The 27,807-nt window shown below is 41.4% G+C and overlaps 1 non-coding gene across 1 annotated transcript; it reads left to right on the forward strand.

Moving 5' to 3' along the window:
- Positions 1–20,878: 20,878 nt before the first annotated feature.
- Positions 20,879–21,013, forward strand: LOC150039199 (small nucleolar RNA SNORA13). The gene has a single exon (XR_016534507.1). It is a non-coding gene; the product is annotated as a small nucleolar RNA SNORA13 (small nucleolar RNA).
- The last annotated feature ends 6,794 nt before the right edge of the window (positions 21,014–27,807 follow it).

Genomic DNA, 27,807 nt, shown 5'->3' on the forward strand with positions numbered 1-27,807 from the left:
TACTAGTAGGTTCTTGAGGCTCTTTTCTCTGCTCTAATTAGCTCTCTTGGTGCTCTCGGAGTTCTTCCTCCAATCTACTGATTCGACCTTCTTAATGGGACTTAAGAGCTGTCATACGAACATCAAGTTCATTTTTTTTGCTGATCTAATGTTCCATTCTCCTCCCTCTTTAAAACAATGCAATAATTCAAACCTAAATGATTTTCTTGATTAAACCTTGAACATGTTCACTCACTCATTCACACACATTCATACTCAAAGATTTTAAAGTGCACAAAATTAATATTGGCCGTTCATTTTCCGGAAGTTTGTGTCAAGAGAGCTTTGCCAATTTAACTCTTGCAGGTGAGAACCAGGTTCAAAACAAAACTTTAGAAAAACCATAAGGATCCATATTTAAAACTGGTACCAATTTCAAAGACAAAACTGGACAAGAAAAAATATGTAACACGAACAAGACAAAGAAACAGAGACTTTTACACTTAACACAAAAACATGAATTCAGGTCTTTTCCCCATTACTGGATGCATTGCTGGAGGGTTGGGGGTGAAGGTCCAGTGAGTCGCTGCTTGGATGACCACTGTCACTCTCCACAATCCAAACATAGCGTTCGGGCAGCCAACGGGCATCATTTTTTCCTGTGAGAAAACATATACATGCCCTCTACCCCAGGTTAGAACAGGATCTGCTCCGTGCCATGCACCAGTTAGGGGATCCTTCCATTTTACTAAGGCAAAAGCACGCTGCTCTCTTTTTTCCCAGAATCGCTGAGCAGTAGATAAATTATTTGAATCCAGATTCAAAAAAATTAAAACAAATAAAGCATGATTATGTATATTCACAGGGGTAGCGGGATACGACTCTCCTTTCTGTATTTTAGCAATTTGATGTTTTAATAATCCATTAGCTCTCTCCACGATGCCTTGACCTTGAGGATTGTAAGGAATGCCTGTAATATGAGTGATATTATAAGAATGGCAGAAGGATTGAAATGCTTGGCCTGCATAGCCAGGGCCATTATCTGTTTTTATTTGCAAGGGAATCCCCATCACAGCAAAACATCGAATGCAGTGAGAAATACAATGTTTAATAGCTTCCCCAGCAAGGGGGGTGGCCAGGATAAAATTAGAATAAGTATCTACAGTAACATGAACATATTTTAATCGGCCAAATGATGGAACATGTGTGACATCCATCTGCCAAATGTGATTAGAAAGCAGTCCTCGTGGATTTATACCTAAATGAGGAGCTGGTGAGAAGGGCACACAGTTGGAGCAAGTTTTAACTATTTGACGTGCCGCTTCTCTAGATAATTTAAACTGTTGGCGCAAGGCTCGGCTGTTTTGATGATGGATGGCATGTGACTGCTTAGCAAGTTCAACTTGAGTTAAATAAACTCTGGTGGCAAAATCAGTTACTGTGTTACCCTCACTTAAAGGGCCAGGAACATTAGTGTGAGCTCGAATGAAGCCAAAAATCAGGGGTGGTTGCGAGAACAAAGCAAAGTTTGTACTTGGCGAAATTGGGTCTGGATAATGGAGTTAGTAGTTCCAATGAAATGAACAGTTTCTATGACTTGAAGAGCACGAATTACATATTGACTGTCTGAGTATAAGTTAAAGGGCTCGTCTTGTAACAGGACGAGTGCTTGTAAAACAGCCTCTAATTCTAACTCTTGGGCGGAGGAAAAACCCGTAACCCAAGATTGAGTTTTCCCATTAATGGTCAAAGCAGCCGTTCCATTAGAGGATCCAGCTGTAAATACTAAAGCGGCAGAAGATAAAGGCGAGGCCCGTACTATGGAAGGAAATAGGTACGTATGACACACAGCAAATTGGAGAAGTTTGTTAGACGGGTAGTGATGCAAAATTTTTCCCGTATAATTGGACCAAGCAATGGCTCAAGAATTGCAATGGGTGAATAGCCAATATTTTTGTTGTGAATTATATGGGACACAGATAAAATGAGGTTCCTGACCTAAATATTTACGGGAATCCACTCGGCACATATGTATCAGATTAGCTACCAATTCGTAGTAGGGGGTCAGCACTTTGCCGGGTGTTGATGGTAGATAAAGCCATAAAAGGGGGCCATCCTGCCACAATACAGCAGTTGGGAATGAGAAGTAGCTAAAATGTAAACTCCCCATGGTTTAGAGTAGTCACAATAGGTCACTTGTTGCTGGGAAATTGCCTTTTCTACGATTTGGATGGCACTCCTGGCGTCGGGATTTAAATTGCGCAAGGATGTAGGGTTGGTATCTCCTTTTAAGAGATCAAAGAGGGGTTTTAACTCTCCTGTGGAGAGCTTTAGATAAGGCCGAAGCCAATTTATATCTCCTAAGAATTGCTGAAAATCATGAAGAGTTCTTAAGTGTGAAGTTTCTAATTGTATTTTTTGGCATTTAAAATAGTGTGGGCCTAATATATGGCCTAAATACGTAAAAGGGGGGTGTTCCTGAAACTTTTCAGCTGCTATTAAAAGGCCAAAGAGGCTCAGATCTTGCTTTAGTTGTCCAAAGGCTTGTCGTACGACAATAGTGTCAGAACAAGCCAACAAGATGTCTTCCATGTAATGAACAATATAAACAGAAGAAAATATTTCACGGGTGGAAGAAATGGCTCTGGCTACAAAACTTTGACATAAAGTTGGGCTTTTTTCCATGCCCTGTGGGAGCACAAGCCAATGATATCGCTTCATGGGTTCTTTAAAATTAACAGAGGGGACGCTGAAGGCAAAGCGCTTACAGTCTTGAGGCGCCAGGGGTATAGTATAGAAACAATCCTTCAAATCTATAATAATCTTGTAAGTATCCTTTGAGATTGCCATGGGTGAAGGCAAGCCGGGCTGTAAGGCTCCCATCAGTTCCATAGTTGCATTTATCTTTCTCAGATCCTGTAACAGCCTCCATTTACCTGACTTTTTCTTTATAACAAAAATTGGAGAATTCCATGGAGAGTTAGAAGGGGCCACATGTCCCAAGTCTACCTGTTCCTGTACCAGCTGCTGAACTGCAATGATCTTTTCTAGAGAAAGAAGCCACTGTTCGACCCATACTGGTTCTTCAGAGAGCCAATTTATGGGATCAGCATGAGGGGCAGGACAAACAACAGCCCCCGTTAAAGAATACCCTAATCCTTGTCTCAGGGGGTGAGACTGGGGTTGGAGTGGCTCTGGCTCCCCCTGTGCTGCTTGGCCTAGTCCCCAAAAGGGGAGGAGGCCTTGATCAAGTAACTACTTAGTGACCGCAGTACTAGGACTAAACATATACACTCCCATTTTTTCCATGATATCACGACCCCATAAATTAATTGGCAGATGATCCAGGACAAATGGCTGAAAATAACCATAGTGCCCTTCCTCATCTCTCCAAACAAGGATCGCACTGCTCTGCTGTGGGTCAGTTGCTTGCCCAATCCCCTGTAGGGATGTCATAGAGGTTGTCAGGGGCCATTGGGCTGGCCAATGCTTTTTAGATATTACAGACACATCAGCTCCTGTGTCTAATATTCCTTTAAAGGGTTTTTCTTGTATAAATATAGTCATCTCAGGCCTCTCTTGTTTTATGCTTTGTACCCAATAGATATCAGAGGATCCAAATCCTCTCTGTCCGCATGGGGCAGAAGAATTAGCAGTCTCCCCATGAGGTAAAGGCACAAGTATTAGTTGTGCTAATTTTTGACCAGCTGGGATCGATCCCACATGTTTCGGGGCAGAGGCCATAACTTTGATTTCTCCAGTGAAATCCTGGTCAATTTTGCCAGGTGTAATCTGTATCCCTTTAAGGGCTGAGATACTTCGCCCTAACAGCTATCCAGCCATCCCGGGGGAAGGGGACCGAAGACCCCCGTGGGGAGAGCTTGTGTCCCCATCTCTGGGGTCAATACTGAGCAGGTGGAGGAACAGAGGTCCAATCCTGCGCTTCCTGGGGTGGCACGGAAGAGGCTGGAGACTGATTTTGGGGGGTTGTTAGAAGATTTACTTGTGGCTGAGAAGAGGGAGGGACTGCCCCATGGTTTTCGGGGCCAGAGGTTGGCCCCTTCTCCAGTTTCCCGAAAACGGGCGGCCATTGCGATTTGTTGCTGACTTGCAATCTTTAGCCCAGTGCTTCCCTTTACCACAGTGTGGACATGTGCCAGGTAATATTTCTCTCTTTAACCTGGCCTGGCGTGGGCATTGCGTCATCCAATGTCCTATTTGTCCACAAGAGAAGCAACGCCCTGCGGGTCTAGCAGCCCGGGAATGCCTCTGGCCTCTATATTTTAGAAATTCAGTAGCAGTCTTTCCTTGAGGAGCGGTGGCTAAAGTAGGTCCTTGTACATGGGAGGGTCCAATATCAGCACACAGTGAAATAAAGTCCGTGATTCCTCCCTTATTTCTATGGGGTCTGATAGCCGCCTGATAGGCGGCGTTGACATTTTCATAGGCTATGTGTCTAACTATAATCTTCCTTGAATTCTCATCTTGTACTAAGCAGTCTGCAGTCTCCATTAATCGAGACAAAAATTCTAGATAAGGTTCATTCGGTCCCTGTTTAACTTCTACTAAATTTTTTGTACGACTGGAATTACGTAACCTTTTCCAAGCCTCTTTCGCCGCAGCATTTATTTGTGAATAGGCTTCCTTTGCATAACCCAATTGATCTTCGGTGTTTTTATAGGTTCCCTCTCCTAACAACTGATCAAAAGTGTAAGGCAGGTTCTTAGACCTATTTGTTTCAATTTTAGCCCGACACTGTGCAGTGAACTCTGTCTCCCATAATAAGTACTCTCCTGCACTAAGGCATGCTCTGGCAAGCCGCTTCCAGTCATTTGGGCATACAATACCAGCACACATGGCCTCCAATATTACTTGAGTAAAAGGGGCAGTTGGCCCATATTGGGAGCAGGTACTTTTTAAATCTTGTAATAGTTTAAAAGGAACAGGTTGATGGTATACTTTTTCATCATGATCAACTAAACTAGGGAAGCATCGAGGCCCTGAAATATCTTCCCTCTCTCTAGCAGCCTGAGCCAGGTTTAATTGCGATGCACTGTGCCTGGTTGTAGTGCCTGTTAAAAGGGACTTGTTGCTAGGGCCTTTAGGCTTGCCGATAGGTTGAAAAAGGAATTGGGGCCGTAAGGCTGCAGCCAGAGGCGGTGGGTGTGAGGGGTAAGGTTTAGAATCAGAGACCATAGTGGCCTGAGGGTCATATTTCCTTCCTACTTCTGGGGGGGCTCTCTGCTCTATCCCCATTTTAGATAGTAGATGTAGGATTTCTTCTAACCTCTTTTCTATCGTAGCTATCCAGTCCTCCATTGGCTCATCATAACTTTCCTCACTGATATTCAAATTTGAATTCTGATAGTCAATATCTACTGGTTGTTGTTCCATTTTCAAGATCTCACTTAGACTCTCTTGGGCTGCGGCATATGGCTCAGCCTCAGATTTTTCAGAAGGGTCCTTTAATTCATAAAGTTCCCTTAATTCAAGATTAAGTTCAGCATTCTCATGTTGAGGATCTATGCATTCACTTACTAAATTCCATACAGTAATAGCCTCTACTGGGGTCTTTTCGGGGCCATATACATTATAATAATCTTGAATTCTTTTTCCTATCCGCTGCCAGGTTTTTAGGAATTCCTCCTCTAAAGACCTCGGGCATGCCTCCTCGACAAACTGTAGGAAGCTCTGAAGCACCCCTTTTTCCACCCACGTTCCGTGGGCTTCAAGTAGGCCTGTTAAGATTGGTAAATATGATGTATGGCTATTAACTTGACCCATAATTTTTACTCTGGACAATACAGCCTTCCGCTCTCTCACTCTCTTAAAATCCTCTTTAAATAGTCCTACGATGTGTTACTCACCACAGCGGGGTCCTCCGCCTTCGTCCCAGATTTTCAGGGTCCCTGTTCAGGCGCCAGTTGCCAGGGCCAGCCGGCAGCAAACCAGGGTTCACGGATTGGGATTCCTGAAATAGGGGCAAGGACTAGGAAAAAATAGAAGAGAGACAAACAGATGGAGATCGGGAGGACTACAGCCCAAGCCAGCAATCCAAGAAGACTGTGAGTTCCAGACTCTCTCGTTTATTTTAAGTTCCGACCTTAAATACTCTTCTTAAAACTAGGGAACTGCCAGAGGCTACATTCATACAAAATAGTAAACAAGTCACATATAGGATAAATGAGAAAGGATTAACATTGCTTAAAGTCATCCTGATAAGAACTGATTGACATTGCTTAAAGTTATCCTGATAAGAGTTACTTCCTTGTGTATACAGTTGTGTAGGTACAAGGTCAGGTCCAAGGTCATTGACCCCACAGTCGGTCCCCAACAGTCATCCTCAGATCTCTGTCTACCAAATAGTTGGGATTATAGGCATTAGCCACTGTCACCGGCTTCCACTATAACTTTCTGTGCCCTCCTGATTTTCCTTTCTTCCCCAAAATCTATGCACGTTTGTATTTTGGTCCTACGGTTGCCTATTTTACCACCACCCACAATAACTTGAGGATTAATCTAGGAGAATGTACATAACAATGTTAGCATTGTTGAGGCAAGTATGACTTAGAGGTTTGAGCTAAATTGTTTTAATAGTGACAAAATGATTTTGACTGAGGTTCCATTAAGACTTACAATGCAGTTCCAGGCTCTGTAGGCCTTGGATCTGTAACACTTGCTCTGCTTCTTTGCAATGATTTGGAAAAGGCTTGCTCTGGAATGAGCCTAGAGCCTTGCCCATGGGCTGTCAAGGTTCTCAGTGGAAGCCACTGCCATGGCTGCCTTGCTTAGGATCCCAGGAGTAAGACCCAACGCCATATTTCTTTCCTCTGCTTGTAGACAACATTCTTCCTCATCTACAGATTCCACCTCCCCCCAGCTTCCAGTTTCCAATTGGCATGTGCTCAAAAGTATCATTTCTTTCCTTCCTATATTGCTGACAAATTAACTAGGTACTCCATGTTACTTTATCTGCCTTTCTAAAATAACACCTGGTATTTCTCCTTATAGCTAGGATACGGATGGAATTGGGAACCTCGGTTGTGTTGTGGATCTAAATAAGAGTCAAGTTGCTTATGTAGTGTTAGCAAAGCATGCCCCATTATTGGACAGTGAAGATCTTTATTATAACAAAGGACACCCAGAATAACTCCCAAGTCATTCAAAAATAATGTAAGGATAGGAATTTGAAAGCTAAGTTGATTGTGACACGTGGACCACATGGATCTATTGGCAAGTCTCAAGAGAAAGGTTGAAGAACAGTGAATTTTCAGTCAAAAGAATAACTCTCAAATCCAGTTTCTGCTTCTTTGTAACTGAATGACCTTCAATGAAGTTTGTGCATTAATAGATGAGTTATCCTATAGCTTCCTGCATCTGTTTACTTCGGGTTTCTGCTCCTCCCATTAAGAACAAGATTACTGCCTGTAATCCTATGACCCGGGATACAGAGACAAGACGATGACAGGTTCAAGGCCCAGGCCTTCTATCAAAATGAAAACAAAATGCAAACAAACAAAAACCCACCAAAAACAAAGATTCCCATTCCTTCCAAATGAAACAAACAGAAGAGTGCAGAAGGACTGATGTGCCAGGAACAAGTGTGAACATTCAGAGAACTTTCAGCCCTCCATCACTTACTCTCAGTCTCACTTACAACGTTCATGTGACTGAGCCAGAGTTAGCCTGATGGTAATGCATGGCCAGTCACTTCTGTGTATCCTGCCACTAAGACCAGCAAACTCCAGGCCTCTGAGTGAGGCTACCCTAAACTGGTCAGCTCTGAGAAACCCAACAACACACTCCAGACCCACAAGCAGGGCCATTGAAAATTAGCTCATCCTAATTTCACATCAGAATTACCCAGACAATACAAAGACCAAAAATTAAATTCTTGTTGCTTTGTCAATCCACTATGATATTTTTCTTTTTCTTTCTTTCTTTCTTTATTTATTTTTAATATATTTTTATTTTAATTAGTAAAAGGGTTACATGATATTTGCCAGATAGAAGGTGCATTAATTCACATACATTGATACCCTTTCACATGTCTTGGTACCCGTTTCCCTCCCCCCCCGCACCCCCACCCGTCTTGGTTTTCCTCCCTTCCCTATCAAATATCTAATATCCAAATACAAATAAATTCAATATATCAGATAACAAAGTGAGATACTATACCAATATGAGATAACCAAGGGACAGCAAATGGGATGAGAGACAACATAGTTATTTATTAACTTTGATTTTTACATCATATTTCAAATGTCATGTTTAACAAACAAGTATTCAAGAAGGGAATCTCTATATACAATTACTGGCATTTAGATTTTAGAACATAATTAAAATTAAGCTGAGGGATTGTATGTCATAGATACATAATAATCTATGTAGTAAAATATTATATCTAGGGCAGGAGTTTTGCCTACTTATAGAGTACTTGCCTTGCATTCACGAGACTTGGGTTCAATTCCTCCGTACCTCACACATAGAACAAAGCAGGAACTGGTGATATGACTCAAGCACTAGAGCTCTAGCCTTCAGAAAGCCCAAGGGCAGTGCTCGGGCCCTGAGTTCAAGACCCAGGACTGGCAAAAAAAACCCAAAAAAGAAAAACAAAAATAAAATAAAACATTATGTGTATGGAGCATATAGCCTATCATACATTTTTATGTCTATGTAGTTATGTTTATATGTCCAATACCATGTCCAAGACGTTGGGTACCCAAATACTTAGTCATTGCTCTTGTACTGTTTGGATCTAATATCCACATATTAAGGATACCATGTGCCTTTTTTTCCTTTGGTCTTGACTTACCTCACTCAACCTAATTTGCTCTAGTTTCATTCACTTCCCAGCAAATGCCATTAAGTCACTATGTGTTAGAATAGGTAGGTACTCAGAAAAATCTTGGTATATACACATAGATAGATAGACAGACAAACAGACAGACAGACAGACAGACAGATAAATGTCTTGGATTGCTATAAAATGCTTTTTTTAAAGAAATGCATAGTGCATGTCAGGTAGAAGTACATAGTAGATACATTTTATAGCAAAAACTTTTCTAATGTTTTTTGGAAGGCTATATGTGTTGGGACAAATAAAAGAGATACAAATGAAATAAACAAAACCAGGAGATGCATAGCAGAGCTGAAGTCAGACCTAGGTCCAGACCTAAAGCAAAACCAGCACTTGTCCCCTGTCCTGTCTCTGTCCTTCCTCCTGATCTATTGCAGGCACATTGCTCAGCTCTCCTCCCACTGTCAGAACACACAGACAGAAGAAGTTTTCTTGACCCAAGTAGAGGCAAGTCCCACACAAGGGCTCCACCAGGCCCAGGGTGGGGCCAGTTTGTCCTGAATGAACCAATCAAAATGACCACATAGATGGGGATCTTGCTCCATTGAATCACATGTGGCTCCTTGGCTACACTAATCCATGGAAAATGTGCTATATGGCCACAAATAACACCATCAGAAGTCTAGAATAAAGAATCATGTTCTGGCTACCTTCTAATTCACAATAAGTATTGCCCCTCCATATCACTTAGCTATATCTGAGCACTTAAGAGTCCAGTAAGGCTGAAAACAAACTTCTCTCAGAAACAGCTACTTCACGCTATCCAACTGTTCCTCATTAATCACTGTTACATGGAGCAAGTTTTGAGACCCTAAGAAAAATGGAGATTCTGAAAAGGAATTTTATTATATTTTACTGCCCAACACATTGTGTTCCAATGGGGCATGGGGTGTTGGATACTGAGATTTCTGAGGCTTTGGTTGCCATGGTGAATTTGAAGATGATCGTTGGACAACTAAACCATTGGGCTAGAGAGAGTGAAGGAAACTTTGTGATTATTTAATGAAAAGTAGATTAAAATAGCAAGTCTATCTCTGGTTGTGAACATTGGGGTGTTACAGTTTTTGCTACTGTTGCTCTAGTTTAACATAACAAGTGCTCTGCGAATGAATGGGTAGATAGTGTACAGTGTTAAACTGAACACATTTTATTTGAAAAAAGATTGAATGTTTTACTGAATTTAAAACTAATATGAACCCAAACAAGTAAAGATCTATAGCAAACAATTTCTATCATAATAGTTGATCTTTTAGGAAGTCTAGCAAAGCAGCAAGCAGATTAAAATGTCTGCTGCCCACTCCTTCTGTCTGTTTTATGCCCCTGTAATCACGCTCTCATTTCAGGTGAACTACAATGCACACCATTTGGTATCTTTTAAAACAGATCAACAAGCTAAAGACATGATTTGGTCTTGTCGACTCTTTCTGCGGGAAGCAGAGACACACAGGAATGAATTTACAGACAATTATGTAACCTTAGACAGCAGCTGCATTAGGAAGCAACATAAAATACAACAAACACACTGGGACTACTTTTTGAAGCACATGACGTAATGCAGAATTGTTTCGTGAATTACAATATATCTGAAGTTTCTATAATATTTGATTATATTAAACTGGCGATTCCTCTTACTTTCTGGAAATTCATTTGCCTGTGATTTTTCATCCAGAAACTATAAACACCACATGTTGACTGAGTCAGCAGAATTTATATGGGGGAGTCAGAAAATACATGTGCTGCACCTCACTATGCTTTTCTATAGAAAGTTTAGCAGAGAGGAAAAGTATTGGAGAAACAAGCAAACCTTAATGCTGGACTTAGTGCAGTACACAGAACAAAGATTAATGGAACATTAGTTTGGTTAGTTTTCTCCCTTCTGGAAATAGTTTCAGTGTAAATAAAATTTACAAATACGAATTCTATGTGAATATTAAACTTGGCTGAGCCATAAAATGGAATCACAGAACTACGAAGCTAAAAGGAACCAGGAGGTCTTCTATGGGAGGAAAGGTTTAAGACTCAAATGGAGTGGGTAATGGCCTGAGAACACTGCTGATGGGTAATGCAATCATGCTTAGAATCTATCCAGGGTTATGGGCATTCCCACATATTCCAATGGACAAGTTACTGAGTGGTTCATTTGGTCCACACAGGATGTGAGCAGAAAGTAGATTTATTGTATTCTCTGACACTTCAGATCAGCTTCCTGGATTCCTTTCCTATCACTGCATCAAAATATGAGAAAGTGTCATGGCTCTTGCTGTACCTTCAAATTCCAAGAATAGAAGATGTACTAGCACAATGATGTTCATTGCAAAATTATTCACCATAGTGAACATATGGAATCAACCCAGATGCCTCTCAGTACATGACTGGATCAAGAAGATGTGATATTTTTACACAATGGAATTCTATGTTGCCATCAAAAAAATGACATCGCCCTATTCATAACAAAATGGCAAGACTTGGAAAAAATAATATTAAGTGAAGTAAGCCAGACTAAAAGGAACATAGGCTCCATGGTTTCCCTCATTTGTAATAATTAGTACACACCTAGGATTCTCCTAGCAGAGGATTGCAGCAGCTCAAAACCTAGATACAGAAGGTCTTATAGAATGGGACTCTGTGAAGGATCTCTAGAATATGGAAACAAGAGCTTTATCTTGTGTGATTGTTGTTCTTAATTTACTATGATATTTCTCTTCTCTTTTGTTGCCCTTTGGTTAATCTCAGATTTTTACAGTATCTTACTTTGTTACCTGGTATATTGTATATAAGTTCATTAATTTATTTGAAATAGGAAAGGGAAGGGGGGAAACAAGATGATTGGAAGGAGAGGATGGGAGGGAAATGGAGACCAAAACACGAGAAGGGGTATCAATGTGTGAGAAGAAATGCACTGCTACTTGACGAATGTAATTATAACTCCTCCATACATTATTCCAAAAATTAAAAAAGAAAAAAATAAAACAAATATAGAAAGTATGTGGGGTAGCACAGAAATGGATGGAGAGAGAGTGGACAAATGCAGCAGTGGTACTCACTAGACTAGGATGAAAATGAACTGTGCAGTGGGTGGGTGGGAGCAGTAGGGAAACACTGGGAGAGAACAAAGGAAGGGGTGACATTTTCCAAAAAGAAATGTACTCTTTACCTTATGTAACTATACCCCTATATACATCATTTTCATAATAACATTTTTTGCCAGTCTTGGGGCTTGAACTCAGGGCCTAAGCACTGTCCTTGAGTTTTCTCAAGGCTAGTGCTCTGCCAGTTGATGCACAATGCCACTTCTGGCTTTTTCTGCTTATGTGGTACCAAGTAGTCAAACCCAGGTATTTGTGCATGCTATGCAAGCACTCTACCAGTAGGCCACGCTCGTGGCCTTATCATAACAATTTCTTAAATTTGTAAGAATATTCTTACTTCAGTCAGGTAGTGGTGGGTCATACCTGTAATCCTAGATACTGATTCATCTGAACTTGGAGAATTACAATTCAAAGCCATCATGTGCAGAAAAGTCTGTGAGACTTTTACCTCAATTAAACATTAGAAGTTATTCAAAGTGGAATCTAGCTCAGTTAGCTCTAGTTCAATTTATTTCAACTCAATTAATCTAGAAGTGGAGGTGTGGCTCAAATGGTAGAGCACCATACTTCAGTAAAAAAGCCAAATGAGAGCAGGAGTCCCTGAGCTCAAGCCTCAATAAATAACACACACACACACACACACACACACACACACACACACACACACACAAACACACACACACACACACTCCCACACAATTTAACCAGCTTCCCTTATGGAACTTTCTACAATTCAGGTAGTAGTGTGAGCTCACTTTCTTCTACCATTCTCACTCTACTCCCTCTCATTGTCATCAAGAGATCAGCACAGTTGGGATTTGAACAATGTGCAGGAGGATCTCTTAAATCTCTTCACTTGGGCCGACTGTTTATTGTCCCTGCCACAAACCAACACCGCCTCCCCTCCCCCCCGCCGCCCCAGTCCATTATAGGCAACCCTGTTCCACACAAAGTCTCCTTTAAAATGATCTCACTTCTTTGCAAGCCTAGGGGTACATACCTGCAATCCCAGTACTAAGAAAGTTGAGACAGGCTGATCACAAGTTCAGTGCCAGCCTGAAGTGCATTGGCAGATCCTATCACAATTTCTTTTTACTCTCACTTCTGATGTAGGGAAACTTTTCCCACAGGTGAGATGCCCATGTCCCCACCAAAGTCCTTTCTCCCACAAGCACCACTGCCAGACAGCAGCAGCTCCAGCTAGTCCAGTCCAGTGCATTTTACTATTCCCGGAGTCTCTCACATTGTAAGATACATAAATCAACTGATCTCAGCCTTTCCTCATGGGGGAAGGGCCACCTTGCCATCCACTAAGGACTCACTCTCTTGCTTACAGTCTCTTCACTCCACCACTCCCATCAGAGATGGGCTCATTCAAGTTGAGCTGGCTGCACCACCACAGAAAATCACATGCCCAGGCCGTTCCTTTAGGAGTTGGATGTTCTGGGGACAACTGTGTTTATCCAAACATTTGGGACTCGACCATATCTCAGAAACAAGAGGAACGGAGGTACAGAGGTCACTTTTAAGATCTTAATATTGCCTCTGTCATCTAACGAAACCAAAACAACAACAACAAAAGATACATATTAGCATGATTGGGGTTAATTAATACTGAATTTTCCAACCTACCCTCTCATAAAGATTCATGTTAGCTCAACAATGGCTTAAGAAAATAAAGACAAGTCCTCACAAGTAAAAGGAAATGTGAAATTCTTTCAATGATGTATCAGTTGCTAAAGTATTGAGAGGCCTCCATCCCCTGAACTCACTTTTCCCTTCACTCAGGATAAATTTATGAGAGACTTGCAATCTTTGAAATTGTTCAAATGCAGGTTTCCAAGTTCTCTGCCTTTGTTAGCTCTAAAGAGAAACCCTGGGCTGTGTCAAGGCTTAGGTTTCCTGTGGCAGCTGATGAACCCATTGTGGCTTCTCATGAGGAGAACCACTGAACACAGGAAATGGCCAAGCACTTATTTCATGGCCTATGACAGGGATTCTGCTACAGTTACCATTACAGGGAAGAATTTTCTGAAATAAAATTCTTCTTTTTTCGAAGCTGGCAGCATCCTATACTGGATGTTTCTGTCCTCCCATCATTTTGTCCTCCCACCATTTCTCAGTGCTATGTCGTTCTGCCTCTTGAAGAGTGGCTTATCCATTTGAGAAACTTCAAGTATAGTGGAACAGCCAGGAATTCTCTGCCACAGATTGAAGACAACTAATGCCACTTATTAGAAAATCAATTCTATCATTGCTGTTTCTCTTATCCTGTCCTCACCAAAGTATTCACCTAACCAGACATTCTCCTACCGTCTGCCTGCCTGCTTCCCAAAGAAAGACTGCTGGGGTTCGAAGTGTGGCTCAGGTGGCAGAGCATTTGAAAGCATTTAATACAGAGTTCATACCCCAGTCTTGGAGAAATAGTGGGAAAAGTAAGGGAGGAAAGGAAGGAAGCAGGATATAATGAAAGAAGGAAGGAAGGAAGGAAGGAAGGAAGGAAGGAAGGAAGGAAGAAAGGAAGGAAGGAAGGAAGGAAAGAAGGACGGTAGGAGAAGGGAAGGAGAAGGGAAGGAGTAGGGAAAAAGAAGGGAAGGAGAAGGAAAGGGAGGGGTAGGAGGGCAGGGAAGAGGAAAGGCATAGGAGGGAGGAAGGGAAGGGTAGGGAAGGAAGCAGAGGGGAGGGGAGGGGCGTGGAGGGAAGGGAAGAAGGCTGCCACACCATGGAAAAGCACAGTTACTGACTTGGAAATGGAGTTTTATAACATTTTGTTGGAATCATGTGAACATGAACCACATGCTATATCTATACTTAGTCATAAAAATAAAAAACATATATTTTAATCTAGCAGATATTTTTATATATATAGTTATTATTGTAATTAATAAAATGGTTACATGATATTTGCAAGATAGAAAGTGCATGAATTCAAATACATTGATACCCTTTCACATGTCTTGGTACCCATTACCCTCCCCCCACCCATGCCCCACCCCCCGTCTTGGTTTTCCCCCTTCCCTATCAAATTTCAAATAACCAAATTCAAATAAATTCAATATATCAGATAACAAAATGAGATGCTGTAACAATATGAGATACCCAAGGGAAAGGAAAGGAGATGAGAGATAACATACCAAATTAAGGACAACAATCATTCGTTATATGGCTTTTGTTTCAATATCCTGGAGGTCCTTTCAATTAGCTTCATACTATATGTCCTTATGTATCATGGTTTTGCTCTATTGCAGATCTCTGCTAGTAGAGTGCAAGGTTTCTACTGATTATGACAAATGAGAGAAACTATTGAGCCTAAGTTCCCTTGAGTCTGGGTTACTTCACTTAATATGATTTTTTTAAGTCTTTCCTTATCCTAATAAATGGGACAATGTTTTTTCTGACAGCAGCATAGAATTCCATTGTGTACAAATACCACAATTTGTTGATCCACTCATCAACTGAGGAATATCTAGGTTGACTCCATATCTTTGCTATGCTGAATAATGCTGCAATGAACATTGATGTGCTAGTGGATTTAGTATGCCCTTGTTTCTGGATGGTTGTGTAAATGCCAAGTAGTGGAATTGCTGGGTCATAGGGGAGTTCTGTGTTTAGTCTTTTGAGGCACTGTCATACTGCTTTCCATAGTGGTTGAACGAGTTTGCACTCCCACCAACAGTGTACTAGTGTCCCTCCTGGCCATATCCCCTCCAGCATCGGTTATTATTTGTTTTCCTGATCCTGGCCATTCTAACCGGAGTGAGGAGGAATCTTAGAGTTGTTTTGATTTGCATTTCTTTTATAACCAGAGATGTTGAGCATTTCATGTGTCTATGGGCCGTTTTTGTTTCTTCTTCAGAGAAGACTCTCTTTAAGTCTTTCGCCCATTTTTTAATGGGATGGTTGTTACTTTGGAGATTACTTTTGGAGTGATTCAATTTTTTGAGTTGTTGATATATTTTAGATATGAGGCCTTTGTCCGTTGTTTTGTTGGTGAAGATCTTCTCCCACTCTGTAGGCTTCCTAATTAATTTACTAGCTATGTCCTTTGCCATACAAAAGCTCCGCAGTTTAATGCAGTCCCACTTATCCAGCCTTTCTCTGATTTGTTGTGATTCTTGGTCGTTATTAAAAAGTTTCGACAAGGGACAAACGCCTCATATCTAGCAGATACTTCTTTCCAGAGTCTGACTAACATAGCAATCATTATACCTGACTAAAAAAAAATTTTAAGACAAAATGAGCTGCCTAGCCCATAACAGAATTACTTACAAATTATTCAGCCCACATTCCTATGTATATTTCCTGGCAGGCTGACTCCAGTTCGCTGCAGCCTTACTTTCCCAGTTGATTCAGGACATATATATCTGTAGCACACAGGCAGTTGACAGTGTGAGATGTTCATTCCTGTCTGAACTGACATGCAGAAGATTTCGGGGGTAATACAAAGTAACCTACCCAAACAAGTCTTTTTTATATAACTACACCAGGATTTTAATTAGAAAATCTGTCATATTTCTGAAAGTGTAGAATGTAAACTGGGTTTAAAAAAATTCCTGAAAGATGAGATGGTTATAGTTAATATGGTTACTTAGTTGTAATTTCATTCAAATTGAAGTGGGTGTGTGATGTGATGCTAAAGAAGTGTAATTTTTTGTTCTTGTTTTCTACCGCCACCTGGTGGTAATTATATGAACTGACATCGGGCCTGTTGGGATTGTTAGTTTGTATTTCTGGAGCAGTCCACTAGCCTATGGCTGTCTTGGACAAGGCTACCTATCTGGCAGGTTTCCGCCACTGATGGTGCACAGGGGATTTTATGTAGCTTTTGCTAACCAAAGGAAGACAATCCACATCTTCTGAAAATATATGTGAATATATTCATTTTAATGATCACTAGGCTATAATACATTTTCTTTCCTTCCCTGTAATTTTTTCCAAACAACTTGGAATTATGCTGAATATATATTAACTCTAAATATTTAATTTATACAAAATTTAATTTATAGTAGAGATGAGACATGTTTTTTCTTTTCCTTTTGTTTCTTTTAAAAGAAACAACAGTGCAATATCGTTCTTTCTGATGGATGAGTAGAGTTGCATTGTGTATACATATATACCACATTTTATTTATCTATTCATCCACTGAGGGAGCATCTAGATTGATTCCATATCTTTCAATGGTAAATAATGCTGCAATAAACCTGGTTGTGCTCTATTGGATAAATCCCCAGGTGAGGAATTCCTGGGCCATAGGGAATCTCTATTGTACCATTCCTAAGAAAATGGAAAGACTTGGAAAAAATTGTGCTAAATGGGGCCGGCAGTTTGGCCTAATTTTAGAGTGATTGCCTAGCCTGCATAAAGGCGTGGGTTAAATTCCTCAGTATCACATACATAGAACAAAATCAGAAGTGTTGCTGTGGCTCTAGTGGTAGAGTTCCAGCTTTGAGAAAGCCCAAGGACAGTGCTCAGGCACTGAGCTCAAAGCCAGAACTGGAAAAATTATGCTAAATGGAGTAATCCAAACACACTTATTTGTGCTGGCTAGAATGGAAGTAAGGCAGACAAACTCACTTGTTGTAGCTAGAACGTGCCTATAAACCTACAAGTAAATATGCTGGGTGGTTTTCAAAAAAATACATTTGGACATGATAAAATACCTAAGATTCTATATAGTCATCCAGTAACACGATAGGAGGATATTCTTTGAAGAAGAACACAAAGCAACTCCAGGAAATGTAAGCAAGAGGTTGTTTGCTTGTTGCCCTTTTTTCTTTTTGTCTGTTTGTTCCTTTATCTGTCTTTGAAGTGTAAGATCAGGCACAGAAATGGAAGGACAAATAGTGAACAAATGCCACAGTGATTCTCAATGCACATTATGTTGAACATGAGCTATACAACTCGTGCGTGGGCATGGGACGGAGAAAGTGGGAAAGACTGGGAGAAGGAGTGAGTTTGCTCAGAAACAAATGTACAAGCTGGTGTAGTGGCTCATACCTGTAATCCTAACTACTCTAGAGGCTGAGATCTGAGGATCAAGGTTCAAAGCAGCACGGGCACAAAAGGACCTGAGACTCTTATCTCCAACTAAGCTGTAGAAAATGAGAAGTGGGGCTTGGCTAAAGCGTTGGGTGATAGCCTTGAGTCAAAGAGCGCAGGGACAAGCCCAGGCCCAGTTCAAGCCCCATGACCCACAAATCGAAAACTATCCCCCCCCCAACTCTTTATCTGACTTAGATAACTTTAACACCTTTATAATAGCAATAAAAATGCATGAAAAAGAAAAAAAAAGAAACAAAGGTGCTGAACTAGTCTTTGGATGAATCTCATAAGACTTACAAGAGCTAGGAGAGTCTGCTGTCAACCACACAGCCTTTCTCACTACCTTTCTCTTCTGCAAGGATTACACTTAACAGGAAGAAACAAAATAACCTCTGCTTTATCTCTATGGTGATAATTCTAAAATTTCAACATAAAACCCCAATTTCTTTCACAGTTATGATCCTTGCATGTCTTGCTTCTCTCTGTCTCATACATTCCCACTTCATTCCTTGCTCTGTGCCAGGTACCATCACCACAGCCTGCTGTTCCCAGATCATTCTCCTTTTTTTATTTTTCCTTTTTTTCCATTAACAGGGCCTCACACCCTTGCTCTACTTTTTTAAATTGATGTCTGATGCTCTACCACTTGAGCAATACCTTTAGGAGAGTTATTTTGCTAGCTATTTAGATATAAATCTTGCAGATTTTTCTGCCAAGGGTTGGTTTTGAATTGTGATACTCAAATCTCAGCTTCCAAATGTCTAGGATTCAAGGGGTTAGCCACTTGCACCTGGTTTTGAATGAAGAAGTTTCATGACCACTCAAGCACAGCTTTACTCCAAGTTCATCTCCAGACTGTCCATTGCTAGCCTTGTCAGCTACTGACTGAGCATTTGAAACATGTTTGTGTGAACTAAATGTGCTCAGAGTATATTTTGCATAAAAATATAAGAGTTAGCAGGAATTTCAACATGAATTCCCCCTGGCACTGGTGGCTCAAGACTGTAATCCTAGCTAATCAGGAGCCTGAGATCTGAGGATTGTGATTCAAAGTCAGCCTGGGCAGGAAAGTATGTGAAACTCCAGAAAATTGGACTTGGCTCTGTGGCTTAAAAATGTAGGGTGGTAGCCTTGAGCACTTCAACTCAAGGACAGTGCCTAGGCCCAGAGTTCAAGCCCCAGGACCTACAGGAAAAAAAATGATGTTACTGATACATTTATATCGATTACATTTTTAAAAAAGAAATAATATGTAGCTATGGCTGGGAGTGTGACTTAGTGGTAGAGTTCTGCCTAGCATGCAACCAAGTCCTGAGTTCGATTCCTTAGTAAAGCATACATAGAAAAAAAGCCAGAAGTGGTGCCGAGACTCCAGTACAGTGCTAGCCTTGAGAAAGCTCAAGGACAGTAGTCAGGCCCTGGATACACGCCTTAGGACTGACAATAAGGAGAAGGAGGAGGAGAATAAAAAGAAGAAGAAGAACAGACAGCAGAAGAAGAAGAAGAAGAAGAAGAAGAAGAAGAAGAAGAAGAAGAAGAAGAAGAAGAAGAAGAGGAGGAGGAGGAGGAGGAGGAGGAGGAGGAGGAGGAGGAGGAGGAGGAACAAGAAAAACTAGGAAAAGAACAAGAAGAACAAGAAGAGGAGGAAGAGAAGAAGGAGGAGCAACAAAAACAAGAAGAACAAGAACAACAAGAACAACAAGAAGAAAAAACGAGTGTATTATTTACAAACCAAAACACCACAATCTCCCTGTATGGTTATGATGTGGCCAATTTGCATGTTTAAATAAAATGCAACCGAAACACCTTGTTTGTTTTTAACGGTACTAGTTTTAAAACCCAGGGCCTCCAACCGCTGATCTGCAGGCCCCATTCATGTGTGCGCACGCGGGCGTGCGGGCCTTGGCTCTCTCCTCTACCTGTGTCACTCAAGGCTAGCTCTCTACCACGAGGGCCTCAGCGCCATTTTCGCCTTTCTCTTTCTGTTGGTTAATTGGAGAGAAGCGTCTCCCAGGCTGGCTTCCCACCCTGATTTTCCATTCCCAGCCTCCTGAGTACCCAAGATTACCCAGGCGCGGCCCCGGAGTTGGGCCACCTCTGGAGGTTTTGTTCCCTATTTTTGTTTTCTGTGTCCTCATGATTAACCATAATCATAAATGTTTTCATGAATGACCTTACTGTCCCTTGACTGGAGACGCTGAGGGGCGCAGTGGGTCTTCGAGTCTGAGGCTTCTGGGCCGTACCTGCTGCCCAGACCACACCTGAGAAAAAGTCTTTCTGTCACCAGAACCGGTTTCAACCGGAAACCGGCTTCCAGAGGTCCTGCAGATCCTCAACTCGCCCTGCGCCTGTGGCCTTTGGCCGCATAGTGGCAGGCGAGAGTGCAGTGGCAGATGGTACAGTCCGCTGGCACATGCCTCCTCCCACACCCTGTGGCTGGTGGGTCCTTCCGGCCCCTAGAAAAGCATTCTGGGAAGGGGGCATGCATTTCCTCCTTTCAGTGGCAGCGATGGTGCTTTGTGCGTCTGGACCGGTGTGTTCCCTCAGGCCTTCCACACCTGGGCGCTGGCCAGGATAGCCCCCCTGCCCGGAGCCCGGCTTTGGAACCTGGGCCTAAGTCAGCCGTTTTCTCTCGAGAAAGTCCCGGAGGGCGGGAGGCTGCCTTCGGCCTATGCTTGCTACAGTGCAATGACAGAGGGCCTGGAGGACCAGTGCGGATGCTTCCCTCCGGCTGCAAACGCTGGGGTCCACACCCGGCCTGATAAGGTGAGGTGGAGGATGTCGGTCAATACTTCTGCTTCCTGGGCACGGACGTGATGGGAGAGTGAGTGCATGCACACCACCATCTTGGCAGGCCAGTCTTCATGCGCGATTGGCTGTAGCTCAGGCCGCAGGGAGCTTTCCTGGTAGCCTTTGTGTTGCCCGTTCACTTTCTCGAACTAGTGAATGCGGTGTCAAAAAAGGCGCAAATAAATGCTTTGCAGCCTTTTCCTGCCCTCAAATTCTTGGTATCTTTGGTGGTGGAGCTGCACAAGCGACAGTGCGCGCTTTTATGTTCATCTGCATGTATAAGTGGTCTCTGAGATGGCCCGCGTTTGGTGTGTGGTTCTCTTAAACAGTTTGAATTAAATTTTCTCCAGGTGAAAGATGAATGCTTGAGGAGAGTTGTCCTGCTTGAAAAACATGTGGCACTTCAGGTAAGGTGATAAGGGAGTTGCACGGAGGGGGGGGGAGCGATTTTTCAATATTGTGGTTCATCATTAATACATCTGCCCCAAACTTAGGAAATAAAATGGTGTACGAGGGAAACAACACAAAATAGGGGCTTTCTAGATTGCTTAGATTCGTTCTCATTGGCTAAATGTAAAGGTGTGTTGGTATTCAGAGCTGAATACAGTAATTGTGTTAACTTTTTTTGGTAAAGAAGCATGCAATGTCTAGTAAAGATGTGGCACATGTTTTCAAAAGTTGTTGTTTTTTCCTTTTAGGGCGTCCATGGTGAGGATTTTAGGTGTTGGATCTTCAAAAGTTGCACGGGACACATAAATGCCTATCCAGCATCCTCGACTATACGTCTAAGACAGTTTAAGAATAAATGTTTTAAAGTTTGACACTTGTGTTTTAAGTGTTTTGTTCACCATAAAACAGTCTTCAGTTAGTGAAACATCTAAGGGAAGGTTCAATCTTTACTACCAGTAACTTCAAATCTTTCTGAAGTCTCATCAGCATGTCTAATAGCCTTGGGATCGTTTCTAGCAAGGTTTTCTTGCAAATAATTACACTAGCTAGCTCACAGTTTAACTCCCGTGTGTGCTTTACTACATTCACTGGGGTGGTTGTATGTGCATTTGGTATTTTTTTGTGTGCACCATTTCAAGGGTTTGAACTCACAGTGTATACACTGTTCCTAAGGTTTTAGTGCCCAAGAGTACTGCTCAGCCACTTATGCCACAGCTTAATTTCCAGCTCTTTTTAGTTAATTGGAGATTATTTATCCTCAAGGGCTTGTTTCGAACCACAACCTTCAAATCTTAGGCTCCTGAACAGCTAGAATTGAGTGCAAAGCACTGTACTAAGAGCTGGAAACAATAACTAAAACATAGCTCCTCTGGGAGGATATATAGCTGGTGAAGAAATAAGTCCAACTTTTCTTTATGTGATGAGTTCCGTCATGTGATCTAGTCAGGTTGGGCCCAAAACGGTACCTTTTTGGATAGTGGGGGCAAGAAAAATAAACCCCTTATGCTGTTTTTCCCTTTGGTAAGATGGCTGTCTATTAACAGGGACTGTGGGGCGGTAAGGCTGAAGAGATGGGTAGAAAAGGCTAGACCACTTAGGGTTTGGGCTGTATTATAGCAGGAAATTATTAACAGACCAGGGCAGGTAGGATTTAGTCTGGCTTGGACCAGTTAAACAAGGGTGTTGAACTTGCCACAAGCTTACTGACCCCAAATGTAGCTATGGGGCAGCAATATTCTTGTCATAGAAGCGGCTCCGGAACTGGAGAAATGAACCATATGGCCTCAGGTATAAATGTGATCTGGGGTAGAGGTCCTAGGTAGGTCTGAGGTTCCAGAGTGGCCAAAAGTGAAATGAAAAGTACAGAGAATTGTTTACTGTAGCCAAGGTGACTAAAAGGAAGAGTGTAACTACACACTAGAGCAGAGGCAGTAGTCAAAGAGGAAACCCTGGAGCCAGGAAGGATGCCCCATTTTCCATGGTCATGTGAAGAGCCAGGTAACCTTGGTAGCCAGACAGTGGAAGGACAACAATTGGCATGTAGCTTCCCTCCCCCAACTTAGAAAACAAGGACATTTAAAAAGGAACACTGAACATTTGAAAGGGTTTCAATGTATGTGAATTAATGCACATTCTATCTGGCAAATATCATGTAATCCTTCTATTAATTACAATAAAAATACATAAAAAAGTAACACTGAAAAACAGATTTTACATCATTTGTAAATAACCAGTGGGACTTAATGCCACAATACAATATTCGAGTGATCTTCATGTAAATACAAACAGTCTGAAGGTGATGTCTCCATGTGGAGCACTAGTTTTAAACTACTTGGAGCTGGGAAGATGATTTTCTGCCCACTTGGCATTCTATTGCACAGTAAAAGCCAGTTGCAGGCCAGGACTCCTGGAGGCTGATGAGAAGAAGCATCTGGTCTGGTTGTGCTTGTGGGCAGATGCGTGGATGGTGTCCAGTTTCAGAAAGGAAGACATGACATCGAGCTTACAAGGCTACCCTTCAGTTCTGTTCAGCACAAGCAGTGAGGATGCTTTCTCTTTGTACTCAGGAGACGAAGGTCCAAGATACATTAGCTAATTCACAGTGTGACAAGTATCAGTGATACACCCTTCCCAGCCCACTCCCGGCTCTTCATTAGGATCAAGTCTCTATCTTGAGGCGGGCAGCTTGAACAGTTTTCACTGTTTTTGCTGTGTGCTTTCCAGTCAGATTGCTTGTAGATAGATGAGGTTTTTCTTCAATCAGGCTGTCTTTGGACCCATTTCTTTTCTGAAAGAAAACATTTTTACATGTATATGCTAGAGTCAGCAAGTAGTTTTTGTAAAAGGACAGAATGTGTACAATATTAATTATTTAGAAGCAAGACAGTAGTTATTGGGGCAGTAGAGTAGATGAAGTGATCCACCAGGCTGTACTGAATGCTCAGGCTGGTGGGTACCATTCCCTGCGGTGCTCAGTGGATAGCTGTTTCATTTGAAAACAGGCTTAGGATCACCACAGCTGACAGAATATGCTCTAGACTTGCATAAATCAAAATTAGAGCTATTTATTCTGTATAATTCTGTAAAGTAAATGTGGGAAATTGCAAACACAGGAATTTAAACTGAAACCTTGATTCACACTGACATTGAGAAGCTGTTGCGCTCAGGGTCAGTGTTTGCATTTCCCACAGCAGCAGGCGGATACATGTGAGTGAAGTCTCCTTACTTGGGAGCTAGCCAAGGAAGGAAAAATCATTTTCAGTCGCATGGGACTTCTCAGATTGAGATGACCATGAAATAAATTAAAATAAGCCTGATTATAGGGTGATATTATTAGTATTCATTGGTGAACAATGTAACTGATTACAAAGAAAGCTGGGATGGGAGGATTTAAAGTTTCAAAGGGGGAAACAACGGCTGTGAGGATATGTATAAAGAAACCTCTTTTTCTGGAGGAACCATTCTTAAGTAATGAAAATCAACTTCAATAAAAGCACTCTCTACAGATAAATGACATATTCCAACCTCTACCCTGATCATCTGACATGACCCTCCCTCCCAAACTGTGTTGTATTTCTTGTGGAATCACTTTTTTTGGTGTTTTTTGTTTTTTGTTTTTTTTAATCTACAGTTAACCACCGAAAAGTTGGGAGTGGAGCTATGGCTCAAGTGGTAAAGTGCCAGCCTTGAGCAAAAAGCTAAGAAGACACAGCCCATAAGTTCAAGTGTCAGTACTGGCACAGGGAAATGAGGTAAAAGGTAGTGTTTCTTCATTTCAAATTTCCAATAATTTAGGCATTATCTTAATGTCAGATCACTTTAGGCCTTGTACTGTCTTAACTTTAAATGATTCCATCTACTGGCTCTTCATCACACACTCCTTCCTTCTCTTTTTCCTGTAGATGGTCTTAAAACACAGAATCTTGGAAGCATGGCTCAAGTCGCAGAGCACTTGCCTACCAAGCCCATGCCCTGAGTTCATATCCAAGTGCCATCAAAAGAAAGAAAGAATCTCAGGATATACTTAATGATCGAATTCATCAAAGCACAAGAAGCCTCTGAAATTTGCCAGCAGTAGTATACTTTCTAAAACTTCATTATTACTACCCTGATGAACTGTAGAGCCACCACCACCCTGAGCATCTGAGGATTGGGTCACAGGAAGAGGTGGTCCCAAATCTGTTTTTTTTTCTTTTTTGTTTTTCATTGTAATTAGTAAAAGGGTTACATGATATTGCCAGATAAAAGGTGCATTAATTCACATACATTGATACCCTTTCACATGTCTTGGTGCCCATTTCCCTCCCCCCCACACCCCCCACCCGTCTTGGTTTTCCCCCCTTCCCTATAAAATTTCAAATATCCAAATACAAATAAGTTCAATATATCAGATAACAAAGTGAGATACTATACCAATATGAGATAACCAAGGGATGGATATTGAAACAAAAGCCATATAATGAATGATTGTTGTCCTTAATGTACTATGTTGTCTCTCATCACCAAATCTGTTTTTGAACTGCAAGAGAGTTTAAGAATTAATGAACAGCCTTGGCATGGTGGCTCATGCCTGCCTTCCCAGCTATATGGAAAGTAGAAACTGGGAGCATCAAGGTCCAAGGCCAGCTTCAAAAGGAGAAAATTCCCGAGACCCTATCAAAAAGTTAACTAAAACCAAAAAAGGCTGGAGGCTAGACTTGAGTGCTTTTGAGTGCTTGCCTTGCAAGTGTGAGCTCCTGAGTATGAACCCAATAACCACCACCCTCCTCACAAAATAGAATACGTTACTAGCTAGACTCAGAACTTAAGTGAAAGAGGGCTATTTCTCTCATTGAAAAAAAGGTTGTTTTGGAACCACAGGCTAATGTATTTAGACCTGCCCATTTACTTACTTCACTTCCGTGAGACTGATCGCTCCCCATCTGAACACTGGGACCTTCGATATTGGCGGTAAATTCTTGGTGAATGAGAATGCCTGATGTGTACTGGGTCACCCTGAGTCCTGAAGAAGAAACAACAAGAATGAGGTGGGGAGGAGAAGGACAGAGGGAGGGAGGAGAAAAGGGAAGGAGGGAAGGAAAAGAAAGGAAAAAGAAAAGAAGAAAGCAAACAATCAGAGAAAAAATAAATCAGGATGATTCAAAATTCTTTCTGAATGCTAAAACTGCAAAATGACTTCTTACAGGCTGAAAAACCTTGGTGACCTAAACTTCATGATATCATCATCATCATCATCATCATCATCATCATCATCATCATCATCATCATCATCATAGTATTTCTTCAGCTATCAATAGAAAAGAAATATTTGGAATATTTGCATGTACATGTGAGTATTTAACCACCAATCTTATTTCAGTACATGTGAATATTTAACCACCAATCTAAATTTTACTTAAACTCTCTTCCGGAATATGGAAGATAAATACACAATGAAGTCAAAATAGGATCTCATTCCTATCAGTAAGAATTCATCATTCTCCTGTTTGCTTTTTACTAGCCTCCCATGAATAGTTCAAGCTCTGGTGGGCTACACCATCTGTACTTAGGCTCAGATACACAGAACTTAGGTTCAATGCCAACATAAAATGAAAAGTAAACGGTTCCATTTCTAGCTGTTTGGGTGGTTCATTAGAGATAAAGAGCCTTATGGTCTTTCCCTGCCAGGCCACCTTTGAGCTGCAATCTTTAGCTCTCAGCCTTTAAGAAGCTAAATTACAGATGTGAGCCACTACCACCTAGACCATATTCATTTCTTCTGTTAAAATATAGAAATTCAAGCACTACAAGGAACACAACTGAAAAGGAAAAATGAACTTCTCCCTTGGCATTAATAAAACAGTAATGAAAATATTTTCAATGACCATACTCATTCTATTTTAGTGTAAGGAATCTCTTTCAATTGCTCTTCTGACAATCCAGATGGGTCAACCAATTCCTTTCTAGAAGGGAATAATCATGAAAGAAAATGCTGCAATGTCAATATATACACATGCTGATATCTTTCAAAATATGACTTTTCCCTTTATAATCTTGTTCTGAAATGCAAGTGGGGAGTATGGATGAAAAAACTAGAATGTTTTGGACTGGAAGTTTGGCCTAACAGTACAGTGTTTTGCTAGCATACATGACGTTCTGGGTTTGATTCCTGAGTACCACATACACAGAAAAAGCAAGAAATGGTTCCGTGGCTCAAGTAGTAGAGTGCTAGCCCTGAGAAAGCCCAAGGACAGTGCCCAGACCCTGAGTGGAAGCCCCAGCACTGGCAAGAAAAAAAGAAAAAAAACCTAGAATGTGTTTAAATAAAAACATAAAGAAACCCTTCAGGTAGCTCTGTACATGCAGACAAACCAAAGAAAGATGCTCTTTTCTGCTTTCTTTAATTTGTCTACATGAACACTTTTGCCATCCCTTGTTTTCTACAACAAACCTGCTTGTTTCCCCTGTGGTAGAGGTGTTCGTTTCCTTCTGGACTGGTTTTCCTTGGTATATTTTTATACTCTGTGGGCATGTTTGAGGTTCATTTATGGATGAGGTAAGTGACATCAGAAAGGAGTTATGTGGAGCTGCTTTCTTGGGCTGCTGCTGATGCCTAGGACCCTGCCATAGGCCTGGACAGCACACAGTAGCCCACTGGTAAGCTGCAGACCAAACCTCCCTCTCAGTGGCTCTTCTTGGGATTGCATTAAAACTCCCTGTATTCTAGAACAAGGAAGTAAAGACCCCAATACTCACTAAATATGCTTCCATAACTGTTCTTTTGCTTGAACATCGGGATCCTCCAATAGATAAGGAAAACACAACTCTGCAACTATGCTTCATTTATAACCTAAAGTGCTTACACTTTGCATGTACAGATTTAAACACCTTATTTGCCATCTGAGAACAGACCAGAAAGGATTGGTTATTTTTTAATTTCATACATTTATTGTTTTTTAATATTTTTATTGTGATTAATAGAAGGTTTACATTATATTCACCAGATAGAAGGTGCATACCTTATCAAACATTGATGCCCTTTCTGATAACATGGTCCCCATCTCCCTCCCAACCTCCCACCACTTATCTTGATTTCCACCTTCCCTAGTCAAATTTCAA

The sequence above is a fragment of the Megascapheus bottae genome, unplaced genomic scaffold (assembly GCF_031878675.1).
Source record: "Megascapheus bottae isolate mThoBot1 unplaced genomic scaffold, mThoBot2.hap1 HAP1_SCAFFOLD_37, whole genome shotgun sequence".
NCBI lineage: Eukaryota > Metazoa > Chordata > Mammalia > Rodentia > Geomyidae > Megascapheus > Megascapheus bottae.